This window comes from Glycine max, chromosome 7 (genome assembly GCF_000004515.6).
Source record: "Glycine max cultivar Williams 82 chromosome 7, Glycine_max_v4.0, whole genome shotgun sequence".
Taxonomy (NCBI): Eukaryota; Viridiplantae; Streptophyta; class Magnoliopsida; order Fabales; family Fabaceae; genus Glycine; species Glycine max.
In genome coordinates, this window is record NC_038243.2 from 5,389,522 (window position 1) to 5,402,852 (window position 13,331).

At 29.0% G+C, this 13,331-nt stretch overlaps 2 non-coding genes across 2 annotated transcripts; one reads left to right on the plus strand and one right to left on the minus strand.

The window, feature by feature from the left end:
• The first annotated feature begins 1,094 nt into the window (after positions 1–1,094).
• Positions 1,095–1,282, plus strand: MIR156AB (microRNA MIR156ab). The gene has a single exon (NR_126712.1). It is a non-coding gene; the product is annotated as a microRNA MIR156ab (primary transcript).
• A 9,411-nt stretch (positions 1,283–10,693) lies between these two features.
• On the minus strand, positions 10,694–10,879 carry MIR159B (microRNA MIR159b). Its single transcript, NR_048602.1, has one exon. It is a non-coding gene; the product is annotated as a microRNA MIR159b (primary transcript).
• Between the last annotated feature and the right edge of the window lie 2,452 nt (positions 10,880–13,331).

The following is a 13,331-nucleotide window of genomic DNA, read 5'->3' on the forward strand; positions in this document are numbered from 1 at the left end:
GAATGATTTTAATTGTAAAAAATTTTAAATTCTTTAAAATTTTAAATGCTTTAATTAAAATTCTTTTATTTTCAAAATTTTGTGTTTGGATAAAAAAAATTAACATTGTGATTTGTGAGGATGAAAGAAAATGAATACAAAGAGAAGACAATATATGATTGATGTGCTTTGAAAGAGAAGAATACACCATTACACCCATCCACAACATTCACTCAATGACGCAAAGCATGACTCCTCCGCGCACCGCGTGATGGGTAGTGACGATTGCTCCTCTCAGTAACGGGTGCAGTTCTACGTGTCTTTCTATGCCCACACCCAATTGATGTTCAATGAGCTCAGAGAGTATTTTTCTTGAGTGAGGGAATAATCACAAGTTCAAGAATAAGATTTCGGAAACTTTCGGGTGAAAGAGAGGATGAAGGTTATAAGAAATACATAAATGTTGTGGAAGATTCTTCTATTAGGAAAAGAATTTCAATTTTTCACCTTTTAGAAGAAATTGAAATTTCATATTTTTAGTTGTTTAAAATTATAGAAATTTAATTTTTTCGTAAAATAAATTTAAACAATAAATTTTAGATTACAGAAATTTAAATTATTTAATAAATTACTTTTTTCTATCTATCGAAACGCACTTTACTTTGATTTCACATTTCTTTGATGAAGTAAGAGTATTTTTATATGTTTTTCAGTGATTGTAGACAAACAAATTTATTAATAAATAAATAAATAGTTTTTTGTAATTTTATATATTATGCATAGATTAACCAATCAAACGGCAAAGGGCCACCATCCTTGAATGTGGTGCCCCCACTTAGCTGTAAATGAATACACAATATTAATGACAAAGTTAATATAACATTAAAAGATTCTTAAAAAGCAAATTAATATAACATGTATGTTTAATTAATCAATCCTTAGGTATCGAGAACTTCTTTGAGATTTTCTAACATATTTGGTTCATCAATCTTAATAATCCAGATTTCGTCGAATCCATTTCCCAGCCTATATAATAGTTGTTCCAGATGGCTGAATATTGCAATCAATACTTTTCTATTCCTTATACATCAAAGCATTGTTTAGGGTATTGGGTATCAAACACAAGCTGGAGCTCTCTCACTTCAATTATGAGCGGATATGATGGGAAACCTCTGCTGCTAATTCGTGGATACCTCTGGTTCCGTAACAACATACGTTCGAAGTCAAGGGTTTGCATGAATTGGGAGATGAAGTTATTACCTTGATCTTTTTGTATTTAAGTGATGGGAGCTCCGGTGGGTATCCTCAAGCCCCTATTTAATATTTATTTAATTAAAAGTATTGAATAAGTTATGTTAAAAACCCTTATGTCATCCTTATATAATTTAATTTGTTATTATATAATATTAGGTTCTTCTCAGCCTTCGTTTTGCAACAGGTCAAGTTTCAGTTTTGATTAAAGGAGGCAATTCAAGGGTTATTAGATAGATACATTAATCAATTTAGGTATATAAGAATCCTATCTGTTGAGGAGCCCTATACTGATTATTACTGTCTTTTAGAGAAAAGGATACTCAGCTGCTTTGCCTAACCATGGAGCAACGACAAGAGGAGCTTTGCTCCCGTTGAAGCTGCTACTGAAGTTGTAGTTTCAGCAATATTAAAGTACCATATATGTTGTTTATCTAGTTTGGAAGAGTTCTTGATGATCTGCACTCGATCTATAGTTATGCTTGATGTACAATTCCCTTGCAAATGATGTTATTATTGCACGGAAAATGAATTTTTCATGTCTATTAATTGTGAATCTTGAAAGAGATCGACAAGATCGAGAAAGAAAAAGATTATGTCACATTAATTATATACGTATATGACCCTTTTTTATTGCATTCATGCGTTAGCATTGATGGTTTTGCAAAAGATCTTTGTGTAATTGTATGGGAAGGTTTCAATCACCAAGCAAAAACCAAAATAATGAAAAAAGGTCTAATATGAGGAAAGAATGCTTGACAAAGTAACTCGCCATCTCCAGAACATATTAGAGCAACTTTAACCTATTGCTCCATAAACATACGAGTTTTGTAAGTAACTTTATTTAATAAACATTGTTCATTACACACGCATTAGTTACTTTTCTCTTTAAACACGGATTGTTTAATATAACACCGATGTTATTTGCTTTCAAGATATTAAAAAATAAAAAATAAACACTTTAAGCACATAAAAAATAAGTTAATAATAAAATAATTTTTGTGGACTGCATTTGAAGGGTTCAAAGAGAATTATTCTATTATGAAAATCGAGTGTTCAAGGATGTTTGTATTGGGAAGAGTAAAAGTGAATATATATATATATATATGAATCACATTTTAAGGCCTCAAGTGAGTTGTTGGGTTGGAGATGAGCTCTGAAAGGTGTGGTGGGAATCCTAGACCCACGCTAAACCAAACTCTTTCAATGCACTTTTTGCCGATACGACTATTTCTCAATTAACTTTGAAGCAGCTGTACTTTGACGATTTTAGCTTTTTGGTAGGAATTGAGATTTTGAATTTGACATTGGATATATTGATATATTTGACAATGGTTAGTGTAATTTTATTCTTTTAATTTTTTTTGTTTGAAACAATTGTTTTAATGCATTGCATGGTGTAAATATATAATTAATTATTTGGCAGAAGAAAAATCAACAACAACCAATGGCAACAAGGACTTTATAGACACAAATGTGAAGACAGGATATTGTTTATTATATATATAAACTAACTTTGCACAAATGTAGTTGTATATACAAGGTACATAAACTGAAATATAGAGAGAGACCCCCGAAGACCCCTTCAGTTCAATACCCAAAATAAAGATAATCCCTTTTCCTAGTACCTTTGACTTAGAACGCATGTTGTTGCGAAGCAAGAGGTATTCATGAACTGGCAACAGAGGTTTAATTACCATCATATCCTTTCAGACTTGGAGTGAAGGAAACTCCAACTTGGGTTTCATACCCAATATCCCAAATTAACTCTGCTTTAATCTATTAGGTAGATAGAAGTGTTGATTTACTGTATCCAGGCCTGATCAGAAACCCCCATTTATATAGGCTTTGAGACGATATACGAACCATTAAAATTGATGAACCAAATATATTAGAAAATTGAATCTAAAAAATAGTACCAGTTCTATTTAATACCCAAGGGGTAGTATTCAAAACATGCATGATCTGATTTCGAGATTCTTCATGCCAAAATTTTCAATGTTTAGGTTATTAATGCAATGAAAGTGTCTTTAATGATTTTTTCTTTAATTTAATGAACGTCTATTTAATATTTTGATAATTTCATAATTTTATTTCAAATTTAATTAATGTAGTAAGAATATATATATATATATAACTGCCTTTGGATTAATTAAATTTAGCCTCCAAGTTATGTAATAAATGTGTTTCTGTTTAAAGAATCTACTACTAATTAAGTTGAGGTTTCAAAACTTAAGGTTAATCAGTAACGTAAGAGAAAAAAAGGTTGTAACTTCTTGACAAGAGATTTTTTCCCCCCTGAAAACAAACAAAATACCAATATATTACGTCCACCAGAGGGCCTCACCCACCTCCAATAAAATCCAAAACTCATTCGACTATTTTGTAGCCCCCAGCAGTTCAGCACTTTCCTTTGCTTCACCCATTTCCGACGTTGTCCCCAACTCTTTACTACTGCTAAGTAAAGTGATTTTCTCTGCCTTAATCACTGCCATCATACAAATTATAAATTGGAAAATCTCAAATGCTAGTTGAGACCTAGAGATCGAATAAGAATAAATAAAAATATAAATATAATACGTGATATGATCTAATAAAAAAAGATTGATAAATAAAAATAAATAAAAAGTGTTGATGAACCACCTTCAAACACAACAAAATTAACACATTACAGAAATAATTTTATCCAAAGAATGTTAAAAATGTAATTTATTTTTATTTGGCACTTGTTAATATTTTTTTGTTTATATTATGAGTGACAAAATGGGTGTTTGAGTGCGTGTCCATGCATGCACGTTAGATTGAGTGAAAAAAGAATCTGAGTGGCATGGTTCGGGTGAGTATGCGTGTGAGGACTTGTTAGCTTCTTTCTTTTCATAGAGAAGTGCAGTGAGTACGTAATAATACTAATTAATGAATACGTAGTCTTTCCTACTAGCATTTTCCTATTTATTAGAAAGTTTCTTTTCTTCAGTCTTCATTCACTAGCTCTCCACCATTTTCTTTTTGTCAAACTTAACCAGTACCCTAATATATAATATATAATAGTTAAGAAACTTAAAATAATTAAAAATATTTTTATTGGAAAACAGAAAATTGTTTTTTATAATTTTTTTTACATTCTTTAATAATTTAAACAATAAATAATTTTTTCTTTTAATTCTTTAATCACTACCATAAAGACATTGGTTAGCAACATTTTTTTTTTACTTTGTCTTTAATTATTATTATCCTTGCTTCATCGATTGGATCTCTCATGGCCTCTATTAATAATTGGCATTGGTGCTATGCTTGGAAAGGGAATTCAGGAAAAGTAGATTCAGTCCGCAATGAGGTTAATTAACCAACCACTGATCTTTCTCTTTTAATGGTGCTTGTGTTTTGCTTTTTATTAAATTAACTAATTTTTTTTTTCTGATTTGCTTATGCTTTCAGAAAATGCATGCTTGCTTGAAAACTTGAAGATTTTTTTTTTTGTACTCTCGTCAATTGCTTTATCTGTCTTTCCTTTTAGAATTTTTTAGGATTCAATTCTTTCAATTCATCAATACCAAATACTAAACTATCATAGAATTTCTTTTCTTTTTTAATTTTAGGTTTGATGAGTTTGTAGCTTCACTCTCAGCAATGTCAAGCAAACAGGTTCCACCGTGGGTTCCCAGTGGCGACAACACTCTCCGGCCTTTGTCTGCATCGGATGTAGCCGCGCCCCACCCTGGTACCAGGGCCAAAAATTGCTTGTTGGGTATTGTTGTTTTAGTAGTGCTGATACTGACACTGATACGGTTGCTATTGTGGCACTTCTATTCTATGCATGGTCATTAACAACAAAGTGTATGTTTAGAAGAACGTTACGTACGTTGAACGTAACTCCTGTTTTTCAATTAATCCACAAATATTGTTATTACTCCATTTTTACTTTGGAATATGTGAACAAACGTTTGGTGCCTCTAATTAACACAGCAATCCAAACACACAACAAACAATTACCAACGCAGCAACACTCGACCTAATGGATTTTCTTTAAAATTTTTGTATGACCACCTTATAAAATCTTTAAGCCACTTAATTTTTCTTCTTTTGGGCTTTTGTAGACCCATTCTACCATTAACTGTACGTCATAAATCACAAGGGGATAGTAGCGCACCAGGAATTTGTTATTCCAATTGGTAATGCATTCCCCCTGAATGTACGAGGATATGCTCTACTTTTTGACAAAGCACCGGTTTCTCAGTAATTCTTCTCCGCTGCAGTTAGGTAATTTTTGGATTATGTATGTCATACCCATTTACTTTATATATTGAGCATACGGGGTGCAGTCTTCATTGAGGTGGATCGGATTTGATTGTTTAATATATGCTCAGTCTTGGTGGAATCACACACACGCAGCCAATGTATTTTAACTTTGAAGATTAATGGTGGTCTTTAGAATAATTATTTTTTTTTCTTATGTAAAAATATGTATAGGCTCTATGTTGGCACTTGGGCTTCCATGTGGCCACCTAAAATTTATGGTCATTGTGGACAAAATATCGGTTTATTATGCAAAAGGTTACTGTTCTATTTGGAGTTGGACTATTGTCACATTCATGTGCGCAGTATGTGCAAAAGTGTATAAACAAGTACATTGAATATATTGCATTGTGTACAAAATGCCTCTGAAAAATAATCTTTATTTGGTCTCATCTCATTACGAATAAGAAAACTCAACTACATGTCATGCATTGAAACAATTGATTCCAACAGGAAAAAAAAATACTACAGGAATGAACCTTAATTACACAAAAATGGAATTATAATAACCGGTTCTCAAATATATCCAATTACTCAAATACCAAATCTCAAATCCTCAAAGTAAAACTGCTTTTTTATTTTTAGAAATATTATCGGCTAAAAGTGCATTGATTGAGGTCTTTTTTTTTTTGGTGTGTGTGAGTCTAACACTACCACACACACCTTTCAAAGATTCTAATAATACCTTCTAGTGGTCCATACTGATGGTGAGTTTTTACTTAGCTTAGCATTCTTCCCTCATATTAGAGAATTTTTCGTTATTGGCTTTTGCTGTGGTAGTTCCATTGAAGCCTAGATTCCCATACAATTACATGAAGATCTTTTGCAAAACAATCCTTGGTACGTAACATATGAATGGAATAAAAAGAGTCATAAGCATATATATATATATATATATATATATATATATATATATATATATATATATATATCATTTTCTTTCTCTTTAATTTCTTTCAAGATGTATGACAGACATAAGAACTTAGATTAATGAATCAAGAGTGCATATAATTATTAATCAAGAACTCTTCCAAACTAGATAAGCAGCATATACAATTGCTGACACTCCCACTTTGGCCGCAGCTTCACCAGAGTTGCAAAACTCCTTGTCGTTACTAACATTCAAACAAAGCAGCTGAGTATGTAACGAGAGAGAAATGTTATTTATAAACAATTATCAAAATAATAAAATTAAAGCCACACAAAAAAATTGAGATGAGCTTTAGAGGTTTTTTTCAGAGTAGATCGTCTAAAGTAGATTGATTCTATTTGGTAAAGTAACAAGACTATATTGGTTGGATAATGCATAAATTATAAAACTTATCACACCTTAATACTCATTTCATACTTTTCAATTTCATTTGAGTAATATATATATATATATATATATTGGATCAACTGTCGGATCAACAAATGATTTTGTGTGCTCCTCGATGTCTTCATTTGTGTGCCCAATATCATAGATAAATTATTCAAAATAAATTGCGTTAAAATTTTCTAGTGATTTTTATATGTGAAATTTCTATAATTTGATCAATTGTATCTATTTTACTTTTTCAAGTTGATAATAATTGTAGCCACGTTTTTGCCAAAAATGGTAAGGAATCTAAGATGTTTTGTGTGAGACTCGACTATATCTTTACTTCTATCTTCAGATTAATACCTCGCAACTTTTATGTATATTATTAGATTTGAATTGATATAGATATATGGGTGATTATTAATTAATATGCCAGCTCTTACCCACAAATAGTCTTAATTAAACTAAAAGAAAAGGAAATTAAGATCTCATTGTAAAAATAAAAGGGTAATATTTAGTATTTAGTGGTCATAAAATTTTTTACCAAAATGTTTTAAACAATTAAATCAATTTGAAAGAACTTAAAACCAAACAAACCATTAAAAAAAATAAAAAAACATTTTTTATTCAAAATCAAACCAAACCAAAAGTCTAAGAAACTTACATTTGTTTTTCTATTCTATCATCAAATAAAACCTAATCCAGAAGTCAATATGTTTTTTTTAATCATAAGAATGTATTATTTGATTTGTATTGGAGTTTAATTAATATACACTGTCATTGTAAAAGATTTTGTACCTTTAATGAACATTAGAAATCATGTTTGATATGATTTGATCGTTATGGTTGCTGAGAAACAAAGTTATTTTTCAAAATTGCTCTGTTGATATTGAGTAATCACATAATTTCAGTCATGGGAGTGGTTTAAAGCTGCTATAAGTAGAAACTATATGTTATGGGTGATATATATATACAGTTAAAGTGAATGTATTGTTATTTAGCACAAGTAGCTACTGAAGAAAAACTAGGTGCACTGTACGTGTTCATCTACTTCTACTTGGGGGGTGGGAGGTTCTTGGAAAGATAAGTGGTTGCTTATTCATTATGCCATCTCGCATCCCTTTTTGGAGGTTTTGATTGGTTGTTGTACAGACAGGACTGACAGCCGAAGAGGTTTATGCTGCCACGATATTTTAAAAGTATTATCTTCAAAAGGGGAGCCATAAAATCTTCCTAAAATTTATGGAATCTGTGAAAAAATATTGGTTCAATTGTGCAATGAACATAGTTTATTAGGAGGTTACCTTTCGATTAGACTATTGTCACATTCATATACACAATACATGTCCAACTTCGGCACAGCCCTTCATGTACATGATACATGTTCAAAATTCCTTTTTTTAAATCAACTATTTCAAAAACTTTATTGGGACTTATCTCATTACACAAAAAAAAAAGCTACAAGAATGAGCCTTACACAGATGGAATGACATTAGTCGTTCTCAAATATATCGAATGTGAAATAACTTGATAATAAAGTATACGTAATTTTATATTTAAATTATATAATAATTACTTGATTTTTTTATTTCTTTTGTGTTTAAATATTAGGAATTTAATATCTTTTAAATTTTTATCTAGTAAATGTTAAAATTAGTAAATTTATATTATTTTTTTGGTATATTTTTTTGTAGAGATACAAAAGAAGGCATGAAAGAAAATGAAGAACTCGAGAGTCACCCTTAGCACGTGAGGATCGTCCAACGCGACAATCTCGTTTAACGTCAGAAGTTACATAGGAAACCAATTGTCACATGCATGCACACTCAACGCATAATCACTTAATATCTTGCTCAGTGCATAATCAATGTCGAAAAATATGATCGTGCCACGTTTTAAGAGAAGAAAAAAGAGGGAACAAATTATCATTCATTCTATTGAGAAGCAAAGAGCTAAGGCACTATCAATGAAGAGGAAGCTACTCATTTGGAGCATTTCATTTTCATTCTTCTCCATCTTCCTCCATTTTCTTTGACTTCTTTTGCTCCTTTTTGTATTTGCAAGTCTTCCATGACAATGAAAAACTAAATCCTCATTCTTGGGAGCTCAACAATCAAACATTCTTAATATAATGACTTTAATTATTTGTTTAATGTTATTTCAATATTATTGTCTATTTTTTGTGCTTATAACCGCGTTTATGACTTGATCATCCATGCTCATGTAATGTTATAAGGGTTAAACATTGAAAATCATTTATCTTTTAAGAATTGGAAAAGAACATCCAAGTAATAAATCTCTAAGGATAAAATGTTATTATTTAATCTAATTTATGCATCTTTGTTTATAATGCAATTTGTCTAATTTGTATAATTTATCTCTTAAGAGATTATGAGTGAAATTAGATAAGTTAAACTCTTTCATGTGAGAAATCAATGAATAGAATATGTAAGTGGATGTAAATAATAATATTGAATAAATAAAAATTATTAAAGTTACATCAAGAGTAATTCTGATAGTTTGAGCTCCAACATTATCGGTAACATTGTATTAACTATCACTTTACTGCTTCGAATGTTTATTTTTCTACCTTTACATACACGGGTTCTATAGTTTAATTTATATCAAATTTATATTTATGTATCACCATATTATAAATATTATAGTCAAAATCCTTGTAAACTCAATATTCCATCTTAATGTTTTAAAATACTACTCATACGAAATAGTACACTTGAAAGGAATTAACATAATTCTCAATTCCTACCAAAAGCTCAAATACTCAAAGTATAATACTGATTGAAAGTTGAAAAACAATATCTGCTAATACTGCTTTATGTGGGGCTAACACTTCCCACCACACCTTTTCACAGCATCTAATGCAGAGTGCATGCAGATCTTCAAGAATTCTTTCAAATATTAAAACTAGATGAACAACATATACTATATCGATGGTCTAATTTTGCTGAAACTCCAACTTCGGCACAGCTCTTCTCGTCGTTGCTTCACCTTTAGGCAAAGCGACTGAGCACATGCTTTTCTTGCTAGAGATAGTAATCATAGCTGACACTTGACCTGTTGGATAAGGAAGGCTAGAGCAACCTAATTATATAATAACAAAATATAAAGATGGCATAAAAAGGGTACACGTTTAAACATGCTTTTGTTTATTATTATAAAGACCACGTACATGTAAATATATTTTATAGGACAAAATCCTGCTCAAGTAGGTTATCAGACTCAAACTTAAGTTGAACCAATCCTATGTCATTTTACTGACACATAACTTATTAAATACTTATTGTTTAAATAAAATATTAATAATTTCATGTTTTCTTTGCAATAATTTTTTTCATTTCTTTTTTATTTTTGTCACCTTGGCTACTTCCTTAAAATACCAAAAACACATTTGCCACCATAGTAGGGAATCGTTCATATTGATAATGAATACTGATAAGTGATAAGATAGTTAACAACTAATCGAGAGAAAGAAAAAAAATGGCAACACTCACAAATCCTATTATTTCAATTAGGTTCAACAAAAAAAAGAAAGAGAGAGAACAAGGAGAAAAAGGATAAGATTCTTCTCTGGGTTATATCAGGATTAAAATAGCATCATGCATTAGATGAGTTCCTCCATATTTGTAATTGATAAATAAAAATCAGCACCCATCGACAGCAACAACTTTTTCAGACACAAATGTGAAGACAAGATATTAGTTATATATATATATATATATATATATATATATATATATATATATATCACAAAAAAATCCACAAAATATATAACTAAGGTATATAAACTGAAAGAGAGATAGAGAAAGGGTTGTGTGAGCATGGCTATAACAAAATAAGGCCAGGGCTTGAGAATACCCTCTGGAGCTCCCTTCACTCCAATACCAAAAGATCAAGGTAAACTCATCTCCCAGGGCATGCAAACCCTTGACTTCGAACGCATGTTGTTAAGAAGTCAGAGGTATCCATGAACTAGCAGTAGAGGTTTACCATCATATCCTTTCAGACTTGGAGTGCAGGGAACTCCAAGTTGGGTTTGATACCCAATGCCCTATCACACTGCTTTGATAAGGAAGAGAGAAGGGTTAATTGCAATATTCGTGCCTTAGAAACCCCCAATTTATACAGATTAGGAAGTAGGTTTGACAAAATCAGGTCATTACAATTAGGGGCGTGTAAAAACTAATTTAATAAAAAACTTAACCGAATTAATTTTAAACTATTTTAAATGATTTAGTTTTATATTCAAAGATCAAACTATTTAAAAAATGATTTAAAATTGAACTAATTTTAAAAAATTGATTCAAAATTAAACTAGTTTTAAATTAGTTCTCATAGTTGAAATAATTTTGAATTTTTTTTTTCATATAAAAAATTATTCAAGTAAAAATCAATTTGGTTGATTAAATTTATTTTATAAAATAGTATATCTTTTTTTTAAACTAATTTAAGAAAAAATTAATTCGATTTAATTAGGTTCCATTACAATTCGATTTAATGAAAATATTTTTTTCACACCCTAATTACGATTAATGAACTGTATATGTTAGAAAATCTCTATGTAGGATCTCCATATCCCAAGATTGGTGATATATATATATATATATATATATATATACACACGTATGTATGTGTGTATTAATCGCAGAATCTTAGTTGATTAAGAATCTCTTTAAATGTTATTTTAACTTTTCAAATATGGGTTAATATTGTGTATAATCATGTACAACTTAGTGGGGATACCATATTATTCAGGATGTCATTGATTGCGTGGCCCTTTGCCGTTTGATTGGTTGATCTCTATATTATATAAAGTCTATATAATTTTATAGATTTATTAACAAATTATCAACGGAATTAGTGTCATCTCATTAGAGTCAACTTTTACAAGATAAGATAGGAAATAATACATCTATTAGGTCATATATATATATATATATATATATATATATATATATATATACACACGCGCGTGTAGAGAGATATAGAGGTTAAAGCAAATAAAAAAATAAAGATGTAGAGGGAGCTGAACTTTTGATTATTGAGATAAATAAGAATAAAAAAATATATTGTTAAATTATATTTGAATAATTAAAATTGATTTTAAATATATTTTTAGTCCTTTAAGTTTGAGTAATTATTTTTGTAGTCCTTTAAATAAAAATTTACTTCTATTAATCTCTCAAATTTTTAAAAAATTATTTTTATTTTATTTATTTATTTCATTAATGATATTATAATTTGTGACGGTTTTTTATTGGTAGAATTTTTTTAATTTAATTTATTTTAAAATAATTTATAACAATTTAAATTCATTAAAATATGTGAAAAATCATCACAATTCAATATTCATGTTTTTATTTTTCTTCTTTAAAAGCACCAAAATATGTTTAAAAAAGGTCATCAATCCATGAGTAAAATATTTTAGCAATTTATAATGGCAAAAAATTATTTAAATAAATTAAATTAAAAATATTTATTTTAATAGTTAAAAAGAATCATAAATTATAAAATTGTAGACACAATGAATAAAGAGGGACTAATATTAGCTTTTCAAAAATTTGAGAGATTAATAAAAGATAATTTTGTTTTTTAAGGAAAAAATAATAATTACTCAAATTTAAAAGATTAAAAACATATTTAAGACTTAAATTGATAACATAAACTTATATAATTTTTAAACACATATAATTAATTATTTATGTATGATTGTAATTATATGTCATAGATTTACATTTTTGACATTTGTAAAATGAAAACTAATTGCTCTTTCTCTCTCTTTGAACTATCTTTTTGGCTGTATAATTATCCTTTATTAGTTAAAGTATTATAGGGTCAATATATATATTTTTTAAAACTTAAAAAAATTGAAAAAAAAACACTTTTTAAAATAATTTTTTTTAGAATCCTAAATTTCTTATTAAACTGAAATAATTCTAGGTGAATTGATCTACTTGATCATGCAAAAACCGTTTAAACAAAAATATCGTAAATAAAATATTGTTATTTTATTATTTTTTTAACTTTAAACAAACACAAAAAAATTCCTTTGTCCATAAAGTAATATACACAGACAAAAACAAACAATTAAATTACTATCATTATCCTTTAATCATAAAATAATATACACAGATCTAAAAAAAGATTTCCCCAAAACATTGAGGGACAATTAGATAATTTTAATAGCATCAGAAAGGGTATCAAAATTTTAAATGCAATTAAAAGACATGAAAAATAAAAATTACAATCCAATGATCGATTCTCAGTTGATGAAATTCTCGGTGCTCTTAAAAAAACAGCAAATTCACGGGAGACGAATTTAAGCTACAATTGAAATCAATTATGTACCAACAAATTGGTGCTCTTAGTAGTTTAAAAAAGGGAAAATTCTTGGTGAAATCACTAATAAGTGTAATGTAAATTAATCAATTAAAAAAAACGTAAATTTATCAAGGGTGTTGAAATATTTCATAATTTATGTCATTTTCCA